At 45.7% G+C, this 13,699-nt stretch overlaps 1 protein-coding gene across 2 annotated transcripts in view; it reads left to right on the top strand.

The window, feature by feature from the left end:
- ZC3H3 (zinc finger CCCH-type containing 3) overlaps window positions 1-13,699 on the top strand; it is a 337,281-nt gene that overhangs the window by 90,447 nt on the left and 233,135 nt on the right. The gene's annotated exons all lie outside the window — the stretch shown is intronic.

Genomic DNA, 13,699 nt, shown 5'->3' with positions numbered 1-13,699 from the left:
CATTCTGGCGGAAGGATTTGTTTCTATGCGCTGCCAAACCAAAATTTAGTTCTCTGCAAGTAAAATGAAAAGACTTTGAAATGACGACTGTAGAGCCCATGTTAAATGGAAGCAGACAAGGTTAACAAGCATTTAAAATGAAATTAAACCTCCCAGCCCTCGGGAGTATCTGGATCCTAGCCGTTGCCTGTATTTTTAGATGGGAAAGCAGAGTGCATAAAGTAGCCCTTTAAGTATGGTAGAGATTAGACAGAGCCTTGTCAATGTCTGCTCTAGCAGTGCCTCTTTGGCTCCACCAGAGCTCATTGCTAAAATCAGTGGGGGGAGCCTTTGTGTCTGAATGAGGAAAGTCTAAAGGTTTGAGTTTAAAGTTAAATCTTCTCAGGTCTCCTCTCATATCTAGGGCTACATTCTGCCCTCTTCCATTCATTCCCTTTTGAAGCATCTGGCATTGGCCACTGTCGGCAGACAGGCTACTGGGCTAGATGGACCATTGGTCTGACCCAGTGCGGGTCATTCTTATGTTCACCTTAGCCTTGCTTATGCTCCCCTTTTCTGAGCAACCTCCCCCAGCGCAGCTCCCTGGATGGAAGCAGTGGTGAGCGCTGAGGTAATGGCTCAAGCAGGCACTGGCACATTGGCCACCAAGTCATCTAGATATGTTCTGAGCGGGTTTAATTATAAATAATAAATGGAGATATCCTATCTCCTAGAACTGGAAGGGACCTTGAAAGGTCATCGAGTCCAGCCCCCTGCCTTCACTAGCAGGACCAAGTACTGATTTTGCCTCAGATCCCTAAGTGGCCCCCTCAAGGATTGAACTCACAACCCTGGGTTTAGCAGGCCAATGCTCAAACCACTGAGCTATCCCTCCCCCCAGAGAGAACAGAGATTAAAATGTGGGTGCCCGTGTACACTGACTACCATCAATGGGGGTGCATCAGTGGGAGGGTTTCCAGAAGGCTGCTAATGCAGACACAGTCACTGTGGTGGCAGGAAGACGTGACTGTTACAGCAGTGGTTCTCAACCAGGGGTCCGGGGCCCCCTGGGGGGCTGCAAGCAGGTTTCAGGGGGTCAGCCAAGCAGGGCCAGTGTTAGACTTGCTATGGCCCAGGGCAGAAAGCCAAAGCCCCATTGCATGGGGCTGAAGCCGAAGCCTGAGCGATGTAGCTTCGTGGGGGCCCCATGCAATTGTCCTGCTTGCTAAGCTCTAATGCAGGCCCTGGCTTTTATATGCAGAGAACCAGTGATTGTGGCACAAGTGGGCCATGGAGTTTCTATAGCATGTTGGGGGGGGGCCTCGGAAAGAAAAAGGTTGAGAACCCCTGTGTTACAGCAGAGATGCTGTGGCAGTGGCTTTAATTTTTGCTGCATACTGTATAAAGCAGGGTTCAAACTAGTTGAAAGTAACAACCCTGGACTTCCTCTGGGGCTACATCAGCAGATGCACAATGAGGGTTCGATTCCTTTATCCCCTTCTCCACCAGCCCACCTTCCTTCTACCTTTTTGTTTTTGGAGCGTTACTTTTCGGGCTTTCCACACTTGAACTCTCCCAGCACTGTTTTCTCTTTCTCTGTGCTCTGTGTGAACGTTTGATATCCGCGCACTCCGTTCCTAGCTTTACAGCATACATTGGGCAGGTATTTAATTCCTCCTTCCTTCACAATGGAGCAGCTGAGACATTCAGTTCCTCCTCCTCTTGATGACAGCGTTTGGCTCAACGTTCAGGTTAGAACATCACTCCAGTGGAGCATCCATTCCAGTGATCACCTGGGGAAAGTGGAAGGAGCACATAGCTGATAAAAGTGCCCTGAGCCAGCATCTTCTGTGCAATACAGAACCCTGCAAATAGACGTTGTCCCTTTTTATGCAGGCCAGGAATACCTCGTGCTGAAATTTACCCAGAGGTTCTTTATGGTGACCATATGGGTTAGCTCCACGTTGCCTGCAAATTCAGAGCTCCCTAATGTATCTATCTAGGGAGCTCCAATATGAGGATGTTAACTGTATGTTAAGCACTCGTGACGATCCTGCCATTGCCTTGATGCCATGGAGTTAATTGACTGGGGGGGAGGGCAGAACTCAGCTCCCTCTTACTTTGTTCTTAGGATTCCCAACTTTGAAAGTCTTTGAAGGCAACTTGGGCGCAGAGAGCTGGGATGGAAAAGTGTCTTTGGGGGAAGCTGTGCACTTTTTTGTCTTCCTTCCTATCCATTTTCGGCTTTGTAGAGCAATGGATAAAAGGGGGGAAGAAAAAACCCACAAAAAAGCCACCCACAATAATCTATAGCAACTGTCACCCAGCAAACTACTCCCATTTCATACAGCTAGGTTAGGTGTCAGCATGCGATCGATGGCTCTCGTACAATAATTATAAAAACTAGCGGGTTGTGTTGCTTGAGTGAGTTTAAGAAGAGTAGGGTCTCAATCTTTCCTCTAATAGGGCTTTGACAGTCCGCAGTGCAGAGGCTTCGTCTTAGTCTGACAGTGTTGTCATTAAACACCAGGTAGTGTGGAACAACAGAGAACAAAGATTCTGAGCGCAAGGGAACATGCGGTTTTGACAGGAGTTATTTGTCATCACGAAGCTGCCCAAACTCTTCAGACTGCAATACGGACGGCTGCTTAAAGTGACTTATTGCCCCTGTCTGTGGCTGCAGTTGTGATTTGATAATCGGTAAATGTTTGTCAAAGATGAATTCCCTTCCTGATTCAGTGCTGTGCTGGAAAAGCAAATGAAAAGCAGTGTGCAGGAAAACAGATTGGCTGGATTAAAGTGCAGGCAGATGATGACGACAAAAAACAGGTTTCCCAGCCAATTTGACCAACTTCCTTTGGGACATAAAGCTACCAAACTGCAGGACTTCTGCTTCTCCCTATTCACAACAGGACTGGGCCATACCCTCCCTCCCCACACACACACACTCACTCTGTCTGGTGTGCTGGGGGAATTGCACCTGTTCAGAGGATGCCTTTTGATTTGTTTCAAAGCTTCCTGGAGTTGCATGTTACGGTTCTAACCCATATTTGATCTTGAGGTACCAAAGGCCACTTGACAGCTAGAGGGATGCATTCTCTCATGCTTAAGATGCATTACAGCATTGTGTCTCTATTTTGGTGCCCTCCCATTCTTCCAGTGTGTGCAGTGGATATTTTAAAAATTCTTTGGCACGGAGCAGAGTCCTGATTTCTTTCAGTTTGCATCATACTAGTCAAGGTTTGGACTCTGCGTTCCTTTTAAGTATTTTTCTCTGCCAAGTGTGTTTGCATGTGTACACTCCCAGCAAATTTGGGGCAAAATTAGACCCCTTTTTGTTACTCTTTCTAGATACTGTCATAGCCAGTTCATAGCATCAATGTTTTTATTCAGGAATTCGGAGGGGGGGAAGGGGAGAATGAAAAGAACTTTGCAAACCTGCCCTCTTGTGATGTGGCTCGAACAGTGGCTGCAAAGTTTTCTTCCATTTGTAGGAGTTTATACAAGTTTTTCTGCTGATGCATGAGTCTGTGCAGGGTCTTTTAAATGGATAGCTAGGAAAGTTAAAGGCTGGGGAAAAAATACTCTGGCCTTCAATTTGATATGCGGTTTTGGGGGTGGGGAATCCCTAATGGATTCAAATTTTTGATCATTATATAAAAAAAGAAAAAAAACCCAAAGTATAAATGCAGATTAATTTTGCATCTGACAGGTGTATTTTTTGTTTCCAAAGGCGGCGATTGGAGAGCGGCGGGGGGGCGGAGGGAAGACCTCTCCCCACGCCCCCGCTCATGGCCAATCTCTAATGCAAGATCCATGAACCCATTTGATTATAGCCAGGGTTTTTCAAGTGTTTGAATTGGTGAAAACGATCAAGAGCAGGAAAAGTGGAGTGATTTATTAGACTCATAAAAATTCATACTTTGTTATTCCAGTCATCTTACATCTGACGCTTGTTAGAACGAGAACCCTGGCAGCTCCTGCCGGGTGAGTGGGGGAAGGGGGGCATTTATCAAGCTTCATTCTGCCTCGGCTGCCATCGCTGTTCTCATTTAGAGAAATGGACTGGATTCCTGGAAACACATTAATAATCATTCACTGAAGGAAGGGGGGGACCCCCCCTTGTTATAATAATAAGGGTTGTGTTTGAACAAGGCCCAATGCTCCAGAGACCCATTCACTCTCTTTAATGGGGGCTTTATTAGAGAAATGCGTGTTCTGTGTATTAACTGTGACCACCTCTTAGTAATCGCAGCAGAGGAGTGGAAAACACACAATCTCTCCTTATCCATCCATGAGACACTAGTTTATCCGATCCTTCCTGTTGTGTTGGTCCAGCGTATCCAGGAGACTTGGGACCTGTAGTTCTCCACTGGCGGAAGCAGCAATGGAAGCTGCAGCGTAGGCAGGACTCAGCCATTTTTATCACCATGTTGTCTAATGTCACACCATGTCATCTAAACGGGTGGTAAAAATGGCTGCATCCTGTCATGTTACAGCTGCTACCAGTGGAGTTGGGATTATGGGTCCTCAGTCCCCCCCCCCCCCCCCCCCTCCAGTGGGAATATGTGTGATCTTCTCCCTTGTTTGCAGAGAGAGGCAGTGAGGGAGTTTTAAGCTGGGTGCAAACAAGCAAAATGTGTATTAAAATGAAAATGTATACATCTAGGAACAGAGAACGTAGGCCGCACTTACAGGATGGAAGAGTCTATCCTGGGAAGTAGCGACTCTGAATAAAGATTTTGTGGGGGGGGTGGCTAATCAATTGAACATGAGCTCCCCGTGTGATGCTGTAGCCAAAAGGGCTCATGTGATCTTTGGATGCATAAAGTGTGAAATCTTCAGTAGGAGTAGAGTTATTTTACTGCTCTATTTGGCACTGGTAGGGCTGGAACCCTGTGTCCAGTTCTGGGGTCCACACCTCAAGAAGGATGCTGATAAATTGGAGAGGGTTCAGAGAAGAGCCCCCAGAACGATTAAATGATTTGAAAACCTGCTTTATAGCAATCGAGTCAAGGAGCTCAATCTATGCCTCTTAACAAAGGGAAGGTTAAAGGGTGACTAGATCAGTCTGTAAGTACCTACCTGGAGAACAAATATTTGATAATGGTCTCTTCAGTCTAGCTGAGGAAGGTCTAACACAATCCAATGGCTGGAAGTTGAAGCGAGACAAGTTCAGACTGTAAATAAAGCGTACATTTTAAACAGTGAAGATAATTAACCATTGGATCAATTTCCCATGGGTGGTGGTGGATTCTCTATTACTGGCCATTTTTAAATCAAGATTGGATGTTTTTTCTACAAGCTCTGCTCTAGGAATGATTTGGGAGCAGTTCTGTGGCCTGTGATGTACAGGAGGTCAGACTAGATCACAATGGTCCCTTCTGGCCTTGGAATCTGTGACTCAGTAATGATGTTTTTTAGTGCTTGAAAGGGCCATTTTGTCTCTTAGGGAAGTGATTCTCAACCAGGGGGATATGTACCCTTGGGGGTACTCCGAGGTCTTCCAGGGGGTCCATCAACTCATCTAGAGATTTGCCTAGTTTTACAACAGGCTACATAAAAAGCACTGGCGACGTCAGTACAAACTACAATTTCATACAGACAGCAAATTGTTTATACTGCTCTATATACTATACACTGAAATGGAAGTACAATATTTATGTTCCGATTCATTTATTTTATAATTGTATGGTAAAAAGGAGAAAGTAAAGCCATTTTTTAGTACTAGTGTGATGTGATACTTTTTGTATTTTTAGGTCTGGTTTGTCAGCAAGTAGTTTTTTTAAGTGAGGTGAAACTTGGGGTATGCAAGACAAATCAGACTCCTGAAAAGGGGACAGTAGTCTGGAAAGGTTGAGAGCCTCTGTCTTAGGGTAGGTCTTCGCTGCAATTGACGGTAGCTTACCGGGATTAGCTTTAATTTAGCTAGCACAGGTAACAGTAGTAGTGAAGATGTGACCGTGCGGGCTTCTGCATGAGCTAGCAACCTGAGTCTGTACCAGGGTTCCTTGTGGGTACAAGCTTGTGCTGCATCTTCATTCCTATTGTTACCCATGCTAGCTAGATTAAAGCTAGTGCAGATACGCTCTTGGTGTGTTACAATCACCCCTTCACTTGGCAGTGAAGACATACCCTTGGTTTCTGTTGCATTTTTGAATCAGCTGGATTTTAGGTATTGGCACTAAAGTTATGCCTACATTGGAGCTTTCGCTAGAAAAGCTCGGTATGGCAGGAAGTAACATAGATGATTCAGAAGGTGGGACTCCTCTCTGAGTCCCTTTTGATCAGGTACTTGGCATGGAGCTAGAGGACGTTCTTCTGGTGGAAATGCTTTTTTTTAATGAGAAAAGCAATCAGAGTTCCTGATCACTTGCAGTCATTAAAGATTCCATGGCACTTTTGGGAAGGGTTAGGAGTCCTGCTGCAGTTGGAATTCAGACAATCACATTCTCTTCGCTCTAGTTTAATTGGATAAAAGTCTTTGCTGCTTGACCTAAACTGCTGTGTAGTGCTGTTGTGTGCTTCTGCATTCAAGTGACTTTATTTGTTTGTAAATCAGTTTTAAAGCACTGTGGGTTCCTTCTGCACTAAAGTTAAACCGTTATTGCAAGAAAAGTGCATTCCTGGTAACAGTGTGCTGTTAACAGGGCCTTTCTGAGGATAGCTTGCCTTACTGCTGCTGCAATATTTGAGTTTACCTGTAGGTGAGTGACAGGAATATTTCCAGAATAACTGCCACTGTGACTAGAGAAGGGAACTCATCTAGGCTGTATGAACCAGAAGAGCAGTGGGAATGGATGACTAGAAGTGATAATAAGCAAAGAAACATGCACGGTAGTGCAATGTGTGATGTATAATGTGCTGACGATTGGTGTGTAATGGGCCACCAATCATCTGTAAAGATCTGTGTGTATTAAATCAGTGTTAGCCCTTCGAGGACCAAAAGACATACATCACGAATCTTCAGAAGTATGTGCAAGATTTACATGCCTAATTTAGTATGATGAAAAAATTCCCCAATGGTGCAGTCCAGTGACATGGTGCTCAGATGACTAGAGGAATATTGATTATTATGCTAAAGCAGCAGGTCTCCAACTTTTTCATTCTGAAACCTGCTTTACGGGCCAGATCCTTGGCTGGTATATATTGGTGCAGCTCCACCCAAGTCAGGGAGCTCCACTGACTTACACCAACTGAGGATTTGGCACTATGAGTCATAGTTTAAGTCAGAAGAGACCGCCAGATCATCTAGTCTGACCTCCTGGGTATCAGAGGCCACCAGCACCCACACACTAAACCCAACAGCTGAAATTGGACCAAAGTATTACAGCCCTCAGGAGTCTAGACTGTCATGTGCCACAACCAGAGAATAGGAAGGACTGAGATGCCCGATGTGATGTTGCACTCCATATGATTTTATGAAAATATGCTAATGAGTGTGAACATAATGTTACTGGAATATGCTTCATGCAAAAGGTCTCTTGTAAGGTATCATTACAAAGCTTATAATCTATGGAGTGTGATCATCCTGTTTGTATGAATGTATCATTCTTGTATCTGAAACTAGGAATATAAAATATAACTCTGAGGTCCTATTGTAATTATGCAAAGTGTGGGCCATTAATGGTGGTTTGGAATCTTGATGGCTCCCATCAACTAGGACAGGGGTAGGCAACCTATGGCACGCGTGCCGAAGGCAGCACACGAGTTGATTTTCAGTGGCACTCACACTGCCTGGGTTCTGGTCACCGGTCCGGAGGGGTCTGCATTTTAATTTAATTTTAAAAACCTTATTTACTTTACATACAACAATAGTTTAGTTATATATTATAGACTTATAGAAAGAGACCTTCTAAAAACATTAAAATGTATTACTGGCACGCGAAACCTTAAATTAGAGTGAATAAATGAAGACTCGGCACACCACTTCTGAAAGGTTGCCTACTCCTGAACTAGGGCTACTGAATAGAGATGACTCTGTTTACTTGAAAGCCTTCCTGTGAGTCAGGCTGGGAGGAATGAAGGCTTGGGGTCTCCCGGGACATGTGACCATGTCACCTGGTACTGGAATCCATCTTAAACCTGGTGCTTTTCCATTTAGGAGGAGGGGTGGGGACCCAGAGAGACAAAAGATTCCCGCCTTATTCCAAAGCTATAAAAGGGGGTGGAACAGAACACAGAGGGCTGCAGTCATGAGAAATCCCCTAGCTACCACCTGAGCTGGAACAAGGACTGTACCAGGGGAAAGGATTGGGCCCAGACTAGAAGGAAGTCTAGTCTGTGAAAGAAGCTTACTGAAACATCTTTGAGAGTGAGATTTCATCTGTATTTAGTTTCCTACTGTATTAGGCTTAGACTTGCGTGCTTTTGTTTTGTCTGTTATTTTGTCTGTTATTACTTGGAACCACTTAAAGCCTACTTTTTATACTTAATAAAATCACCTTTTGCTTATTAATTGACCCAGAGTAAGTAATTAATTCCTGGGGAAGCATACAGCTTTGCATCTCTCTCTCTCTCAGTGTTATAGAGGGCGGACAGTTTATGAGTTTACCCTGTATAAGCTTTATACAGAGTAAAACAGATTTATTTGGGGTTTGGGCCCCATTGGGAACTGGGTATCTGGGTGCTGGAGACAGGAGTATGTCTTAAGCTGTTTTCAGTTAAGTCTGCAGCTTTTGGGGGGCATGGTACAGACCTGGGTCTGTGTTTGTAGCAGGCTAGCGTGTCTGGATCAACAAGACAGGGCACTGAAGTCCCAAGCTGCCAGGGAAAATGGGCTCAGAGGTAGTCTCAGCACATCAGGTGGCAGTCCCAAGGGGGTTTCTGTGACCCAACCCGTCATACCGAGCTACAGTTTTTCAGGTCAGAAAGGAAGTAAACATGCACTGTGAACTAATGTAAGATGGGTGCTATTCTCTGTGTGTTGGAAACTTTCTTCATATGTTCCCTCTTTCCCCTTTCTGAGATACCATGTCCATAGGAGCACATGGGCTATTACACAGTTAGTTTGCTGAAATACCAGAACTGGTAGCTCTCCAGTGGCAGACAAACTTGAAATGGTAGATTCCACAGGCAGATGTCTATATTGTACTATACATGTAGACAGAACACAGGCAGATGGGGAAAGTTGATTGCAGAGGAGGTTGGGTACATTAAACAGATGGGTGGATTAATCAGAAAGACAGATAGGTAGATCTGAAAGACAGATTAATTAAATCTCTTACTAACTTCCTCATAGTGAAAATGTACATACAGGTTCTTTCACGGAGATGGTCTGTAGCTAGCAGAAGAATGCTATTGAGTAGCTGGGTTAAACAATGTAGTATGCTGATCTAGCAAGTGGCGCAGGACTAGTTCTTTCTGGGAAACCCTTGTCTTGTTTTTGCTTTAATCTACTTTGAGTTGCATCTTCTGAACACTAGTTTGTTGAGGTAATTCTCGAGTGTGCCATCCCTAGTGGTATGTGCAAGGTAGGGGTACGTTTGACCAGACATGGTGATACTTTATACATTTGCTGTGCTGAATGCTGTTGAAATGTCCCAATTAAAGAGTGGGCAAGCACATTAAAAAGCCACACTTACACTCTCCTTCTCCCCACAGAATAAATGGGAGATGCATTGAAAGTACTTTACTCCTTTCTTTCAGGGAATTTTATGGTGCAGAGAAGCGGGGAACCAGACTGAGGGGAGATGGTAGTGTGTCCCTCCTGAATTTTATACAAAGGGAATATGCAATCCTGCTCATTTTAGGAAGACCTGTACTCCCCACAGTTTCCTGTTAAGGCATTAGCAGCCCTTCATAGATACCTTTGAATCACCTTCTCCTGAACTATTAGCCCTCAGAGACAACAAGGGGGAAAATAGCTTGTGGGTTTATCCTTCACCAAGGACAAACCTGCCAGCATTGCTGTTCAAACACTTGCTAGAGACTGCTGGTTGCTCAGGTTGCACTTGCTGTATTATTCTTTCAGGTAAGTTTCTTACTGTTCTGGCTCCATTGATGTCTATTATTTCCCTCATTCAAACCACATTCCCTTTCCTTTTCCCACACTTTACACTGCTTCCTGTCAACTTTTCTTCACAGACTCTTCTCTCTTCCTCAAAGTGCTGTCACTCCGCTTCTCTAGATCCGTTCCAGGCATCCATTCATCCATTCCTAATAGTCATGGAGCTGCCTGGTTCCAATGTACCTGTCCAGTTCTTGGGGAGGCTGCTCCAAGCCTTTGGTTTTGAGTTTGAATAGTAGTAAGGAGAGAGAGACTATTGCTTGCTTTACACTGTACCAAGAGCTTTGTTACTGTCTAGCACGCTGTCTTGGTTTTTAATAGTCCAAATGCAGGCACTGTAATGACATTCTTTTTATTCTGCTCCCGAGCATTATTCTATTAGCCTGCATTAGCACTGTGATTCCTTATATTGATGGCTAGAGATGTTTCAGATATGGCTGCATTCTGCAGTGAATATTTGAGGTACAGTAGATGTGGAGTTGTTAGCTCTTGTGAGCAGGATATACTCCAAAGTACCCTTATTTATATATCACTGCTTTTTTTGTATAGTTTCCTTCATGCAAACATAATCGTCTAAATTAGCTGTTACCACTCAAGAAAGAGATCTTAGAGTTATTGTGGATAGTTCTCTGAAAACATCCACTCAATGTGCATAGGCAGTCAAAAAAGCTAACAATGTTGGGAATCATTAAGAAATGGATAGATAAGACAGAAAATATCATATTGCCTCTATATAAATCCGTGGTATGCCCACACCTTGAATACTGCATGCAGATCTGGTTGCCCCATCTCAAAAAAGATATGTTGGAATTGGAAAAGTTACAGAAAAAGGCAACAAAAATTATTAGGTGTCTGGAACAGCTTCTGTATGAGGAGAGATTAATAAAACTGAGACTTTTCAACTTGGAAAAGAGACAATGAAGGGGGGATATGATAGAAGGCTATAAAATCATGCCTGGTGTGGAGAAAGTAAATAGGGAAGTGTTATTTACATAACACAAGTAGGGGTCACACAATAGGCATCAGGTTTAAAACAAACAAAAGGAAGTATTTATTCACGCAATGCACAGTCAACCTGTGGAACTGTTTGCCAGAGGATGTTGTGAAGGCCGAAACTATAACCGGGTTAAAAAAAACAACTAGATAAGTTCATGGAGGATAGGTCCATCAATGGCTATTAGCCACGATGGGCAGGGATTGTGCTCCTAGCCTCTGTTTGCCAGAAGCTGGGAATGGGCGACAGGGGATGGATCACTTGATGATTACCTGTTCTGTTCATTCCCTCTGAAGCACCTGGCATTGGCCACTGTCAGAAGACAGGATACTGGGCTAGATGGACCATTGGTCTGACCCAGTTTGGCTGTTCTTATGCAAACTGTCTTCCAAAGTTTGTCAGAGCATTTGGTGATATCACTCTTGGTTATGTCCAGATCACTTTACAGAACTGTCTAGTTACTCTGTCTTAAAAAAACCCCAAACTCTTTAAAATAATATAAGGCCTTCAAAAAACTTGACAACGATTAGGCTGCTGGTGCACAGAGATCACTGCTGACCAATATTATCTCATTGTTTATTTGTACTCCCCATCTCTCTGTATCCATATGTTGTCTTGTCTTCTATTTAGTTTGTAAGCTAGTTAGACTTTTTGTTCTGTGTTCATGCAGCAGCTAGCAAATAGGGGCCTGGTCTGTGACTGAGACTCCCTATGCACTGCAGTACTACAAATCATACAATATGATTCAATGCTTATGTTTACGGTTTTTTTTTTTAAAGCAAGCGAGTAACTGACTAACTGGCCATACAGAATAGTGAAACTGACACAGAGCTGTCAAATGCACAAAGAGAACACTGAACAAATTGAACATATTTTTACTAACGACTTTCATTTCTAGTGAACTCAGGTGTTACTAGTATCTATAGTGGGTGTAAGAGTTTCAGACAGAAATTTGACACCCCCCGCCCACCACCACCACCCTTGATGCTAGTGAGAGAGAAGTAGAGAGACAAGGAGCAGGGGCGGCGAGTTATATGGGCCTGTGGTGCCCGGGCTCCAGCAATATTCAGGGCCTGAGGGCCCGGCTCCACCAATGTTTGGGCCGGGTCTCTCCCCCGGCCCAACCTGCCGCCCCCGCACGCTGCCCCCCGAGTTTCCCCCAGCCCCCCCTTGCTGCCGCCGCACGCCTCCCCCTGGCCCCAGAGCGTCCCTGCCTCAAGCCAGTGGCTGCCCTCTGCAGCTCCACGCTGTGCTTTGCTCTGCTGGCATCAACTGCCACCGCAGGGTCCTAGTGCTCCCCATCCGCTAGAGCGAGGGCAGGCTGACCCTGACCCTGCCCTTCCTCCTCGGCGGGACCCTTTTCTCGTGGGACCCCCCACCAGCATGGGGGGACTCCCCACGCCTGCAGTCACTGCTCCTGTCCCACGCTGGGCAAGGGGCAGCCCCATCCCCCACCCCCAGTGAGGCTGTGGTGAGGGGCAGCAGCAGGGGAGGAGGTGCACTTGTGATGGCAGCCCCCCTCGACACCCACCACAGGGGAGGCGAGGGAGTTCCTGGACCTGAGAAGGGCCCTAAGAGCACATGCAGTGACAGTGGTGCGAGGTGAGTGTGCTGCCGGGGGGCAGAAGGGGCCCCTCCCCCGGAGCTTGCTGCTGCCGGCGGGTAGAGGACTGCGGGGAGTCCTCCTCTCTGGCCCCAGCCCCGGGGCAGCCTGCCTGCACCCCAAACTCCTCATCCTTGGCCCTGGCCCTGCCCCACCCCAGAGCCCGCACCCCCAGCCAGAGCCCTCACCCCCTGCACCCCAACCCTCTGCCCTAGCCCTGAGCCCCCTCCTGCACCGTGAACCCCTCATCCCCAGCCAGAGCCCTCAGCCCTGAGCCCCCTCTTGCCTCATGAACCCCTCACCCCAACCCTCTGCTCTAGCCCTGAGCCCCTTCAACACCCCAAACCTCTCATCCCCAGCCCCACCCCACAGCCCTCACCCCTGCACCCCAACCCTCTGCTTGAGCCCCTCCCACATCCCTCATCACCAGCCGCACCCCAGAGCCCTCACATTTTTATATTTATTTTAAAAATAGATATATTGGCTTACAAAGCAGGGGCGGAGGGGCAGGACTTGGACCTGTTCTGGGCACCACCAAAAATTATACAAACCTGCTGCCCTTGACAAGGAGGAGAGGAGACTTTCTTTTTCAGCTGGGAATTGAAATGGGGCGGAGGGCTGATGAAATGACTACAGTAAGATGGCAGGAGAATTCAGTGGAGGGTGTTTGCACCAACAGTGAGTGGAGAGGAACTGGAGAAACAACAGGCCAGAGTTAGGCATGTAGTCAAGAGAGGAGAAGAGCGATGTGGCAAACTAAGAAAGCTAACAGGCTTTTTAAACTAAGGCCGGTTTCCAACTGGATCCTGAAATGAGCAGAGAGTCGGGGGAAGTGAGTGATGTCATCTGGGAAGATTAGAATCCTCACAGTTATCTGGTAAGAATTGCAATGAAATTTCATTCTAATGCCCTTTTATATTGGGATTTTACTCCACCACCACTGTCCTGTTTTAATTCCAGGCTTCAAACCAATTTGTTGCCAAAAACATCTAAATGAAAAGCCCCTAATTGAAGCTGTTTTTGAGAAGTGTTATTGCTTAGTCTGTGCCCTGCAGCTAGGAAAATGTGATTATTTGTTCTCCAGTTTGTTTAAACTCGGCGATAAATACTTTTA

The sequence above is a fragment of the Chrysemys picta genome, chromosome 2 (genome assembly GCF_011386835.1).
Source record: "Chrysemys picta bellii isolate R12L10 chromosome 2, ASM1138683v2, whole genome shotgun sequence".
Taxonomy (NCBI): Eukaryota; Metazoa; Chordata; order Testudines; family Emydidae; genus Chrysemys; species Chrysemys picta.
The sequence above is the reverse complement of the archived record's forward strand: the minus strand, read 5'-3'. Positions and strand labels throughout refer to the sequence as shown.